Source organism: Perognathus longimembris, chromosome 11 (genome assembly GCF_023159225.1).
Source record: "Perognathus longimembris pacificus isolate PPM17 chromosome 11, ASM2315922v1, whole genome shotgun sequence".
NCBI classification, from domain to species: Eukaryota; Metazoa; Chordata; class Mammalia; order Rodentia; family Heteromyidae; genus Perognathus; species Perognathus longimembris.
Window position 1 is genome coordinate 7,087,122 of NC_063171.1, and position 13,976 is coordinate 7,101,097.

Genomic DNA, 13,976 nt, shown 5'->3' on the forward strand with positions numbered 1-13,976 from the left:
CTCTTCTATAAAGACAGTTTTTAGTGGCTTCTTTTATGCTAGTGTGTATATATGTATATCTAAATAAACAGATATGTATACCTAATTTCAAATTATAGCCCAGAGCCATAGTAACACAATTATCATGGGATAGAAATAAATACATCGATAAACAGAGTAGAGCACTAAGAAATTAGCTCATGAGACTATGGACATCTTCATTTGGATGAAGCAGTCATAAATATATACAAAGACAGCCTATTCAACAAATAGCACTTGGCAAACTGAATATCAATATGTAGAAGACTGAAACTAGACCTCCTATGTCTCACCCTGTTCAAAAATTAACTAAAAAATGCATCAGGGTTCTTAATGTAATATCTGAAACCTTGAAATCACTAAGGGAAATAAGAGAATGCAATGTAAGATAGGTGTCGAAACAACTTTATGAATAAGACTCCAATTGCTAAAGACAAAAAACAAGAACTGACAAATGAGATTGCATCCAATTAAAAAACTGTACATAATAGGAAACAATAACAAGAATAAAGATACAACCCAGAATGGGAGCAAATCTTTATAAGATATTTATTGGACAACAGGTTAAAAAGAGCAAATAAACGCAAAACATTGAACTGGTACCTTCCAAAGAAGCAAAAAAAAAAAAAATAAATAAATAAAATAGGCCAAACAGCAGAGAGGATGGAACAGTACTAGGGCTCTGGGTTCTGGCTGCCGTGGTCATGGCCACTAGCTGGGGCCTGCCATGTGAGTTAAGCAGGAATTGGGAAGACAAGCCACTCTGCCATTAATAAATGAGTTTAATCTTCTCGAACCAGAGGATGCCATGTACAGGGATGTGTTCTGAGAAGAAATTGTGTCCTACAGAAAGCATCACCAAGTGATTCTGAGTCATAGTAATGTTACCACCAGCTTCATGTGGGGATGACATTTCAGCAAAACTTCTGAACTGTTGCCAGGCATGGGGGTCTTCACCCTGGAGAAGGAAGATATGGACAGTGAGAACATCCCCCAGGAGCAACTCCCCATCCTGGGCTACTCCCAGAGTTCACAAAGGAAAAAGCAGAAGGGCAAAAGGAATGACAAAGACTTTGTGATCCTCTGAAGGCCTCAATGCAATCAACAGATCTGTCCAGGTGTTTCATGGGACTAGCTTCCTGATGAAATGCTCCTGGGCATCTTTTAACTATGACTCCTTGAGCTGTTGAGTGTCTTGGGTTTGTAAGAGATGCTATTGCCTCCTGTTTGATGAATCTCTCGGCAGTCTTTAAATCTCACAGGTAGAAATCTTCACCCAGATGTCACTGCTTGGTTTCTGTCTCAAGGGGTGTTTGCTTTCCATTGTCAACAGACATTTATGGAGCAACCATTGGTTTAACATTTCAACTCTTTCCATGTTTGGTACATGGATCTGTTGAACGTGGCTATGAATTTGTCAGGCCTTCATGGTATTCTGAGTGCTTCATGTTACAGAATTTAATCCTGGAAAGCCTGCAGCTTTCAGATCCCATTGTCAATCAGCTTGCACAGAACTCAAATTTAGTGAGATGAAAACTCTGTGGGTAATTAGGATCCCCTGAAGCTGCCCTGAAGACTTTGCTATGAAGTTATTGCAGATTGGATGAGCTGAACTTCTCCTGGTACTTTGAGTTTACTGAAAGGCATGTGCCAAGTGGCTGTCACCACATGTGTCAGAGACAATCACCCAGCTGAATCTTACTGGCTACCAAAAGAACCTCCAGAAATCAGATATCTGACTAGAAGATACCCCAACCTTGTCTACCTAGACTTAAGTGATACCATGCTGAAGACTGGCTGCTTTGCATTTTTCCATCTCAACTACCTTCAACACTTCTTACTCATTAAGAATACTACACTGGGTGAGAATTATGTCCATTTCACTATCATCTCCAGGCCAACTAATGCTAGCCAAAAGAACCAGGATATATGGGGCATCAAGTGCCAACTGGCCCTGAGAAAGTCTGTGCTTATTGTAGGTTGTCTGTGCTTATTGTAGGTTAGTGCCTCATACTCCTTTGGAATGGAGAACACAGGCAGAAAGCCCATTTCTGGAGCATTCAGCTAGTTTTGTTAGTTTTTTATTTAGCCTTCCTCCTGAAGGTGTTTAAGGAACAACTATAACATGTTACTTTTTTGTCATGAGGCTTTGAACTCTGGGCCTAGCTGCTGTCAAGGCTAGTGCTCTACCACTTGAGCCACAGCGCCACTTCTGGTTTTCTGGTGGTTAACTGGAGATAAGAGTCTCAAAGACTTTCCTGCCCAAGCTGCTTTGAACCCTGATCCTCAGATCTCAGCCTCCTGCATAGCTAGGATTACAGGCGTGAGCTACTGGAACCTGGCTTGGGTTAATTTTTAAGATGATATTATCCTAATCAGTATCTAGTTTTCAAGTTGAACAGAAGATTCTGAATTCATATTGTCTGCTATTTTCTTTAAAGTTTTTGTATTATTCTGGAATTAGTATATATATATGTATATGTATTTTTTTTTTTTTTTTACATAAAAAGGCTTTATTTGCAGGGAAGCAGGAATTTAATCAGCCGAATCCATGTCAACATCCGACTCCTTGGATTCTTCTTTCTTCTCATCTTTCTTCTCTTCTGCAGCAGGGGCAGAACCAGCAGCAAGAGCTTCAGAGCCAAGTGCAACAGAAGCAACTACAGTATCACTAGCAGGTACACTGGCAAGCTGGCCAACACTTTGGGCAATGACATCTTCAATGTTCTTCTCATTCAGCTCACCGATTACCTTGTTAAGCCAATCATCGTCCACTTCGATGCCTATGCTGTCCAGGATCTTCTTAATGTCTTTGGTGCTGGGGGAGAGTTGTCCCCAAGAAGGGACAGAAGGTAGGAGGTGACGTGGTACATGCTGGTGGGCCATGAGCCTGCGACCTCAGCAGTGTCAGGAAGTGAAAGGAACACACCAGTATTTTAAATTTGTTTTTTCATGATTTTTCATGGTAATTGTTTGAAACTACTTACAAGGTTACTGGGCCTAAAGTTCCTAAGAACTTCATGTTCTTTACATCAGAACTGCACAATAGAGACAGTTACATGTTTTGCCCAGTTCCTGAGCATTTGGCACTACTTGCACCTACAATAAGATTTTTTTTCCTACATAAGATTTTAAGGCTTAGGTGTTGAACTGTTCAGCAGCATGGATTTCCTTTTTTCTTTTATTTTCTTCTTCTTCTATTCTTAAATAAATCTAGTCCAGTAGCACATGATCAATTATGCTTTTTGAAAATTATAAAACTAGTTTTAAGTCATTGATCTCATATATTCTAATGCCAAAACATATCATTTCTATTAACTTTTTAAAAATCAATTTTAAGTTTCAAACAATAGTATGAGATGCCCTTATTTGCTTATATTTAAAGAAAAAATTAAAAGTTACAGCAAACGATTATGAGTCTATTCGTAGTTATAAAATGCTAAATACTTGAAATTATTGTTAGTGAGAAGCCCAGGTGGACTCCTAACTTTCAGGTGCTCTGGAACATATGGTACATGTATTTCTAAACTCAAGTCTAATAATAAGCTATTTTACCAATACATTGGAGTAACTGGTATTTTTATATGTGATTTCAACTTTTAGACATTTAAATAAAACACATTTTTATAAAAAATGGAAAATATAGACATAACTGGGGATGGGAGGGAAACTAGAGAGAGCAAGCGGTGACATGGTTGAAAAGAAATGCAGAGAGAGAAGCTGCCACCTGGATAAGGTGCAGACGCCATGTAGCTCCCTCTCCCGTGGGAATTATGGCCCCACTAATAAACCTCCTTATGAACCTCCTCCCAAAAATGCACTCCTTACCTGACTTATGTAACCCCTCTGTATATAATAAAAAATAAGACTTTAGGAAATAGTGAACATATATCAGAAGAACCATAAGTGAGTAGAGATAGAGATACTTGCACATTTATAGCAGCACTAGTCACTTAACCCAGCCACAGAAGCAGCAGATAAAATGTAGTATACACACACTATTGGATATTGTTCATAAAGAAGAATGAAATTATGTTTGCCAGAAAATGAATGAAACATGGTGTGTGTTGTGTGTGTGTGTGTGTGTGTGTGTGTGTGTGCTGATGTTGAAATTCTGGGACTTTTACTCTGAGCCTTTCACTCTGGCTTGGCTTTTTTTTTTTTTTTTAAATAGCTGGTGCTCTACAACATAGCAATACTTCCAGTTTAACTTTTTGCTGGTTCATTACAGATATTTGGGCAAACATTGAACTGTGATACTCAGGTCTTATGCCCATAAGTGCATGAGCCACAGGTACCTAACAGGAAATAATTTTGGTCATGATAAATCAAATTCAAAAAGCTAGCTATGCATGTTTCACTCATATGTGAAATCTAAAAATAATTAGCAGCACTAGAACCTGATTGTTTAAGCAATCATTAAGCAATGAATGAATGTTCCCTGGTAAAGGAACTGTTTTGGGCAGGATTTGAAGTGAGGTCGACAGTGTCTGGAGCCAAGGGCATTGTTGAGGGAGATGTGGTCCCTGGGGCCGGAGGGCTGCTGGCATTGCCCTTGTTGCCACAGCTGTAGGGTGTTGCTGCTTCTGCCTGGACACTGGCAATGAGGTGGCCATATCTGAAGGCTTGGGGCCTCATTTCTCTCTCCTTACCCTTGTGTGGCCATGGCTTGCAACCTCATCAGAACATGTGGCCCAGGCCTAGTTTGACCCCATGGTGGTCCCGTGGGGCTTAGTGTACTTATATACACCATGGTCTTTGCCACAGCTATCTGCAGTAGCAGCTTCTCCACAAGCTCCAGTATGTCAATGGCCCTTGCTAAATCCTTTGGATGCCCTGCTATCTCCTCTAACCTCTTTGAGTCTGAGTGTGGACATCCCATGGGACTATTCATGTGTTTTGGGATGAGGTCTGCAGTGCTAGGGCAGAGGCTGCTTGCTGACTATGTCACCATAATCACCAAAGCAAGCATCTTGATGTAGATGCCAGGAAGCTAGGAGTCTCAGTCTGAAACTTTTATTTGCAGCACTATGTCTCCTCATTCTCCTGTGAGGCTAGTAGAGGATGATGCTTGTGACTTCAACATACCTTGTCTCGAAAACACTGGTGACAGCCAGCATTCTTTGAAGCTGAGGGCTGCTTGGGTCATCACTGTTGGTACAGCAAAGTCCCTAAGGCCTCTTCTGCCAGGGTGGTGCTGTGTAAAACCTTGGTGTGCCCCTCTCTGCACTCCTGGCTCCACTGTGGGGCACGGAGAGGCCTTTGTGTGGCCTCTTCAGTGCTTGGGTCCCAATACTGCAGCCACAAGGCTCCAGGCCCTTAAGCTTGCTCACTGCCTGTGACAACATTGTTGTGAGGATGTTGGTCAGGGTACCTGTCTCAAGGTACCCCTCAGGAAAGCTTGGGCACCTTTCCTTCTCTTTGGGGCTCTCCTAGAAGCTCGAAGGTGCCATCCCTTGTGAACTTGACTCCCATTGTCATGCAGTTGGACCTTGGGACTGCCGGTTGCTTCCATCACTGTGGTGGCTGATGTCCCTACTTCCACTGATGCTGGTGCTATGGCCGCTGCTGCCAATACCGTCACCTGCATATGGCTGCTGCTGTTGGTATGGCCATCATAGTCAACATGGCCGCTGAGCTCTGTATGGTTACTGCCATTATTATGGCTCTGGCCTCTGGTGGCGTTGCAGCTCCTACTATCCTACTATCGGTGTCACCATGGATGCTGTCGAAACCTTGGCAGTGGCCATTGCCACAACATTTCAGGGACTGCTGGCCACCATTGTGAGGCCACTGGGGTCTGGGTACTGGTCTCACAGTGTCCCTGTCAGGAAAGTCTGGTCCCTCTCTCCATGCTGTCCTGAGGCTCAAAGGTGCCATCCCATATGAACTTGTTTATTCTAAGTAACCCTTATTCTAAGTAAGCCCTTGGGGCTGCAGGTTGCTTCCATGACTGTGGCAGCTGACTGCTACAGCTACTAATAATATGGCCACCGTGGTTGCTATGGCCACAGCTGCCAATAGGGCCACTGCTGTTCCTGTGGTCATGGTACCCAACATGGCCAACACCAGTACAGCTGCCCCTAATATGGCCAACGTTGCTAGGAAGGCCTTGCTCTGGTCTCCGCCATTTTATGGCCGCCTTTGCTGATGTGGCAGCGTCACCCTCAGTGTCACCACAGCCGCTGTCTGCGCTGCTGACCACCACGGCTGCAGAGAAGCTTCGTTGGCCGCTGCCATTGGCGCCGTCGCTGAGGCCTCCTGTCACAGTGCTGTGGTTGCTGTTCATGTGCCTGCTGGTGCTACCACCGCACCAGAACCTCAGGTCGAGGACTGGTGGCTGCGCCCTAGTCTGGAGGGGCTGCGATCACCACGGTCATCTCCATAACGGCCCTCATACCGGCACCCGCGAGCCAGGACATGGAAACCCGTGGTGACATGGCTGCTGCTGGAGCTCAGGCCTGGAGTGACCGCCTGGGGCCCTGGGGCTGCGGGGTGAGTGTGACCTATTGATGCCATAGCAACTGCCCTGGGCTGCTGATTTTGGGGAGCCAGCCTCTTGGTGGCAGTGTAGGAAACACTTGTGCTTCCCGCTCTGGTGTCTCTGCACCTGTGTGAGGCTTGGAGCGGCCATTGCAGGTGACACCTGAGCACTAGGTGGAGGCCAGGGGCTACTGTGCCCTGGTGCTATGGGGATGCAGGCTGCCAATATGAGGACACTGCTGTCGGGCGCTTGCCTCATGAAGGCCCTATCTGAAAATTTGGGGTGTCTCTCCCTTGTCCTGACTACCTCAAGGCTCTTGGTGGCTATTGTGTGCAACCTTGTTGGGCCTGCTGCTGAAATCAACTGGGAAATGTCCTCTGGTTTGGCTTGCTTCCATCCCCTTGGTTGCTAAAGTCCCAGGGGCTGCTGCTCTAGCTCATGCCACAGCTCCTACCTAGTGCAAGAGGAGTGCACAGATTAATTTTGTAAAGAATACTTTTTTCCCCCCAGGAAAAAGAATAAACACAACTAGAGCTCAGCTGGCTCTTTACATCTGTGAACCTAATTCCTAAGGAGGCAGTGAAGGATACTGGTTAGAGCTAGAAGGATTACCAGAGTTTATAAGACCCCATGTAGGAAATCAGCAGTGTCAAACAGTAGAAAAGCAGAGTGCTGTTGGACCTTACCTGAATTCCTAGCAACTCAGCATCACCTTTGCAAGGCAGCCCAAGCAGTAAAGACCATAAGACTCTTCTAGTTAACAAGTAAAAGAGCCAGAAGTGGTGATGTGGCTGAAGTGGTAGAGAGCTAGCCTTGGGCACAAGAGCTTAGGGACTGTCTAGGCCCTGATTTGAAGCCTCAGTATCATAATAAAAATATGAAATAAGTGGTGGCTGGGAATATGGCCCAGTGCTCGCCTCATATACATGAAGCCCTGGGTTCGATTCCTTAGCACCACATATATAGAAAAAGCCAGAAGTAGTGCTGTGGCTCAAGTGGTAGAGTGCTAGCCTTGAGCAAAAAGAAGCTAGGGACAGTGCTCAGGCCCTGAGTTCAAGCCCAGGACTGACTAAAAAGAAAACAAAACAAAGAAAAAAATGAAATAAAACCAGAAATAGAGTGGAACTATTACAAGTCTATTATTGCCAAAGGGAGTCAAATAAAATGCCAAGAAAGAACATTATTTGAATTGCTCCAGGGTATATATTCATATATGCCTCTGACCAGAGACATAATGTAAAATGGAAGATTCCTCTTTCTCTATTTTGCTTCCTTTCTTTTTCCCTTTCTTCTCTCTCTCTCTCTCTCTCTCTCTCTCTCTCTCTTCCTTTCCTTCTTTCTCCCTTTTTATTGGTCAGAGATCAGCACTCAAACTCTGTATCTGAGGTTTGTTTTTGAGGTGGCTGGTGTTCTAGGAACTCAGGCAACCGTCCAAGCCCTTGTCCCTTGTTCAGTGTGTCACTGGCCTCTTGAATCTTTGCTTTCTTTCTGGGAGGCCACATGATCCTGTTGCCTTCTAAGGATCCATCAGCTGGAAGCGTCTTGAGAGGTGAGGGCTAACTAGAACTCCAGTCAAAAACAATTTCCTCACATGGCTTTGTTTACTCAAGCTATATACTCAATCCTACATACACAGGGGGCTGAGTTGTGAGGATGGTGGTTTGAAGGCAGAATGGGAAAAATAGAAAAGAAGGTCATCATGCATGATCCTGTACATAAAGAATCCCATAGACTCTACCCCCAAGCTACTAGAGCTGATCCAAAACTTTGGCAAAGTTGCAGGATATAAAATAAACCTTCAAAAATCAACGGCCTTTTTCTATGCTAACAACCCGAAGACAGAGGCTGAAATCAGGAAAGCAACTCCTTTTGCAATAGCCCCCCAAAACATAAAATACCTAGGAATAACCTTAACCAAAGAAGTGAAAGACCTCTTTGAGGAGAACTTTAAAACCTTGGAAAATGAAATTAAGTCAGAACTAAGGAAATGGAAAAACCTCCCATGCTCCTGGATTGGGAGGATTAATATAATCAAAATGGCAATATTGCCAAAGGCTATCTACAAATTCAATGCAATACCCATTAATATCCCAACACCATTCTTTAATGAAATAGAGGAAGCAATCCAGAAAATCATATGGAACAATAAAAGACCTAGAATAGCAAAAACACTCCTAAGCAGAAAGACAGTGCTGGAGGAATTACAATACCCAACTTCAAGCTGTATTATAAAGCTATAGTAATAAAAACAGCTTGGTATTGGCACCGGAACAGGCCTGAAGACCAATGGAACAGAATTGAAAACCCAGAAATGAACCCACAGAACTACGCCTACTTAATCTTTGATAAAGGAGCTAAAACAATAGTATGGAAGAAAGATAGCCTCTTTAACAAATGGTGCTGGCAAAACTGGCTCAACACATGCAACAAACTAAAACTAGATCCTTATATATCACCCTGCACCAAAATCAATTCCAAATGGATTAAAGACCTTGAAATCAAAACAGACACCCTGAAAACACTAAAGGAAGGAGTAGGAGAAACACTTGGGCTCCTTGGCGCAGGATGGAACTTCCTTAACAAAGATCCAGAAAGGCTACAAATCAAAGAAAGGTTGGACAAATGGGAATGCATCAAACTGCAGAGCTTCTGCATGGCAAAGGACATAGCTCACAAGATAAACAGAAAGCCCACAGACTGGGAGAAGATCTTTACCGGACATTCAACAGACAAAGGCCTCATCTCTAAAATATATGCAGAACTAAAAAAATTACCTTCCTCCAAAACCAAACCGCAAAGAACCAATAGCCCCCTCATCAAGTGGGCTAAAGACTTACAAAGAGACTTTTCTGATGAGGAAATGAGAATGGCCAAGAGACATATGAAAAAATGCTCTACATCACTGGCCATAAAAGAAATGCAAATCAAAACAACATTGAAATTCCATCTCACCCCAGTAAGAATGTCATATATCAAGAAAACTAACAATAACAATTGTTGGAGGGGATGTGGCCAAAAGGGAACCCTACTTCATTGTTGGTGGGAATGTAAACTGGTTCAGCCACTCTGGCAAGCAGTATGGAGATTCCTCAGAAGGCTAAATATAGAACTGCCCTATGACCCAGCAGCCCCACTTTTGGGTATCTATCCAAAAGACCACAAACAAAATCACAGTAATGCCACCAGTACAACAATGTTCATCGCAGCACAATTTGTCATAGCGAGAATCTGGAACCAACCCAGATGCCCCTCAGTAGACGAATGGATCAGGAAAATGTGGTACATATACACAATGGAATTTTATGCCTCTATCAGAAAGAATGACATTGCCCCATTTGTAAGGAAATGGAAGGACTTGGAAAAAATTATACTAAGTGAAATGACCCAAAGAAACATGGACTCTATGGTCTCCCTTATTTGGAATAATTAGTACAGGTTTAGGCAAGTCATAGCAGAGCATCACAAGGCCCAATAGCTATACCCTTATGAACACGTAAGATGATGCTAAGTGAAATGAACTCCATGTTATAGAAATGATTGTTATATCACAGTTGTAACTACTTTCAACGTCCTATGTGTATCTGTAGCTTCTATTATTGATGATGTTCTTGTATCACCTTCCTGTGGTTGTACCTACACTATCGCTGTAATGTTATCTGAGTATATTGGAAACCATGTATACTGGTATTGGAACTAGGAAATTGAAAGGGAATACCAAAATTGAGAGACACAGGGTAAAAAAAGACAAACAACTACAAAAGCAATACTTGCAAAACTGTTTGTTGTAAGTGAACTGAACACCTCCGGGGTGGGGGGGAGGAAGGGAAAGGGGGAGGAGGAAGGGGGGTATGAGGGACAGGGTAACAAACAGTACAAGAAATGTATCCATTGCCTAACGTATAAAACTGTAACCTCTCTGTACATCAGTTTGATAATAAAAATTTGAAAAAAAAAAAGGTCATCATGGTAAACTTAGAGAAAGATTACAATGACATAAATGTAAGCTTGACTAGAAGCCTTCAGGTCCTCCAGACTGCCCAAATAGCAGCTTGGCTTGGATACGTCCTCTATTTATCTTGAGTGCCCCCTTGGCTGTAACCCAGTCTTTAACCTCTCAGTGTGCTACTCTCACCCTGAACCCTGGAAGGCTCAGGGCAACCATCACTAGCGACGCCTATAGCATATGGAGCTAAGTATTATGTCACTATTTCAGTTATTATTATTTTTTTGCTGATCCTGGTGCTTGAACTCAGGCCTGGGCACTGTCATTGATCCCTTTATGCTCAAAGCTAGTGCTCTACCATTTGAGCTACACCTTCACTTCCAGCTTTTTTTTTTTTTTTGGCCAGTCCTGGGGCTTGGACTCAGGGCCTGAGCACTGTCCCTGGCTTCTTTTTGCTCAAGGCTAGCACTCTGCCACTTGAGCCACAGCTCCCCGTCTGGCCATTTTCTGTATATGTGGTGCTGGGGAATTGAACCCAGGGCCTCATGTATAGGAGGCAAGCACTCTTGCCACTAGGCCATATCCCCAGCCCAACTTCCAGCTTTTTTTGAGTAGCTTATTGTAGATAAGAATCTCACGGGGACTTTACTGCCTGGGCTGGTTTTGATCTGTGACCCTCAGATTGCAGCCTCCTGAGTAGCTATGATTATAGGTGTGAGCCACCAGTGTCATACAATTATTGTACTTTTAAAATATTTCTACAATTTTCATTTGCTTTTATGTTTTATCTCTTTGCTAATATATCCAATTTACTCACGTATAAGTTCCCTTTTACCCCCGGTTGCGTTTTTCACAATTTCTTTACTCTGGTGTCTACTGCAGTGCAGATATAGTAAATGGAACATTCTAGAAATATGCAGTTCATAAATTGGCATGCTATTATGGTTGTCCTAAAAATCATTGGTGGCTGTTGTTATTCCCTTACTGTACCTGATTTCTATGCTCAAATCTGTAATGGGTATGTTTGAATAGAGGAGAACATAGGCAAATATATTTCCACTAATTAGTTCTCAGTCAGTGGAAAGCGAACCTTCTACAGGAAGAAACTTGAATTACAGGAGAAAAAAGTCATCTATAATCTCAAAAGAGGAAAAGAATCCATTTATTCATATAGTATTGTGAAAACAAACTCAGGGAAAGGTTAAATCTATGGAAAAATGTGTAAGACTGTCTTTCAGTTTCATATTAGTCATTTGTAGGAGTAATTGAAAAGGAAGAAAGTAGCTTATAAAGAGACAAATTGAGGGAGGAGAGAAGAACAAGTTGGAAGAAGATAAAGAAGATTCAGAAAATTAGAAATGAAATAATTCAATAAACAGAGTTATTTCAATCTCTAAAAATATATGACCTATTAGAATTACATGCTCACAATTAGCTTAATTTGCGAATCACTGGCACTATGAGCGTATGGGAGGTGAGCTGTTTTGGGGATTTTCCAGGTTCTCAAATCTCAAAATACTTACTGCTTACCTACTAATTCTGTAAGTGTAAGATTCTCTGAGCAAACAGTACACTTGCCAAGTGTTATTGAATAGGTGGTGATAGCCTCATCTCAGATCTTCACTATCTGCAGGACTTCCAGATCCTTGCTAGGAGTCTTCTGAGAGCTCCTTTCACATCCTTATTCCTCAGGGTATAGATGAAAGGATTCAGGGTGGGGGTGATTATGGAATAGAAAAGAGAGATAAACTTGCCCTGCTCTGGGGAGTATCTGGATGGGGGCTGCAGGTACATGTAGATGGCAGATAGGTAGAAGAGAGAGACTACCACTAGGTGGGAAGAACAAGTCCCAAAGGCCTTATGCTTTCCTTTAGAGGACTGGATCCTGAGCACAGCACGAGCAATGAAGCCATAGGAGAGAAGGATGAGAGCTAGGGGCACAAGCACAAAGAAGCCCACCCAAAAGAAGTTGTTTAGCACCTTCTGCCCACAGAAAGGCAACTGCACAGTCAGGACCACTTGAACAAGAGAGTTTCCAAAGCCACTGAGCCAGGCCACAGCTACCAGCTGCTGGCAGAGAGAGCGGTGCATGATAATGGCATACCGGAGGGGCTCACAGATGGCCACATAGCGATCTAGGGCCATGGTGGCCAAGACAATGCATTCAGTGCACCCCAACCAGTGGAAAATTGCATACTACACTGTGCGGCCTCCATAGCTGATGGTCTTCTTGGAGCTGCCCATGTTGAATAGTATCTGGGGGATGGTGGTGGTGGTGTAGCAGAGGTCCAGGAAGGACAGGTGGCTGAGGAAGATGTACATGGGGCTGTGGAGTTGGGGGTCCAGGCGGGACACCAGCATGATGGAAATGTTTCCCAACATTGCCAGAACATAGGACACCAGGAGTACCATAAAAAGAGGGAGCTCAAGCCATGGCCAGTCAGAAACACCCACAAGAATGAAGTCTGTCAGGGTGTCCCACAAGGAGCTCTGGTTGTCACTTCTCATGCTGAAGCATCTTCTGGTAGCTGTGAAGAAGTTCAAACAACTCACTCAGAGAAATAGTGAAATCATTTTCTGATGCCAAACTCTTCTCTTTCTTATTTCAAACCTTGTCTCATCATCTTTACCTCTGTGGAAACACTAGGATGTAGAGGAGTAAGAAACAAAGTCAGGACAGCAGTATGCAATTCTGGTTTCTCCTTTCTCTTTGTGATCTTAACTAAACCATGCAGTCTCTCAAAACTTCACTTTCTGCTTCTGTTAAAATGAGGAAAACAGTTGCTTCAATGTCAGAATCTTGAAGATGGTAAAAGTTTTATATGATGCATAATGTATGAATAACAACTTTAAATAGCATTTTAGCTCTTTTTTTTAAATATCTTTATCTTTATTTATTTATTTATTTATTTATTTATTTATTTATTTGTTTGTGCCAGTCCTGGGCCTTGGACTCAGGGCCTGAGCACTGTCCCTGGCTTCTTCTTGCTCAAGGCTAGCACTCTGCCACTTGAGCCACAGCGCCACTTCTGGCCGTTTTCTGTATATGTGGTGCTGGGGAATCGAACCCAGGGCCTCATGTATACAAAGGCTTCGTGTATATGAGGCAAGCACTCTTGCCACTAGGCCATATCCCCAGCCCCTTTATTTATTTATTTTTGCCAGTTCTGGGGCTTGGACTCAGGGCCTAAGCACTGTCCCTGGCTTCTTTTTGCTCAAGGCTAGCACTCTGCCACTTGAGCCACAGCGCCACTTCTGGCCATTTTTCTGTATATGTGGTGCTGGGGAATCGAACCCAGGGCTCATGTGTACGAGGCAAGCACTCTTGCCACTAGGCCATATCCTCAGTCCCAGCATTTCAGCTCTTGACTGACCCCACCCCTAATTACCTTCGACTCTGGAGCATAGACTTTTCCTTCCTTCCTTCCTTCCTTCCTTCCTTCCTTCCTTCCTTCCTTCCTTCCTGCCTGCCTGCCTGCCTGCCTTCCCGCATTCCTGCCTTCCTTTCTTTCTTGTTTTTTTTTTTTTTTT

At 43.3% G+C, this 13,976-nt stretch overlaps 1 protein-coding gene and 3 pseudogenes across 1 annotated transcript in view; 1 reads left to right on the forward strand and 3 right to left on the reverse strand.

Moving 5' to 3' along the window:
• Window positions 1-13,192, reverse strand: part of LOC125359901 (olfactory receptor 2B11) — a 50,423-nt gene extending 37,231 nt beyond the window's left edge. Inside the window, exon 1 of the mRNA XM_048357765.1 lies at window positions 13,076-13,192. The gene's annotated coding sequence lies outside the window, so the exon portion shown is untranslated. The remainder of the gene's footprint in view (window positions 1-13,075) is intronic.
• On the forward strand, window positions 1,358-2,017 carry LOC125359799 (annotated as a pseudogene).
• LOC125359803 lies at window positions 2,554-2,891 on the reverse strand (annotated as a pseudogene).
• LOC125359804 lies at window positions 12,069-12,953 on the reverse strand (annotated as a pseudogene).
• Window positions 13,193-13,976: the final 784 nt, after the last annotated feature.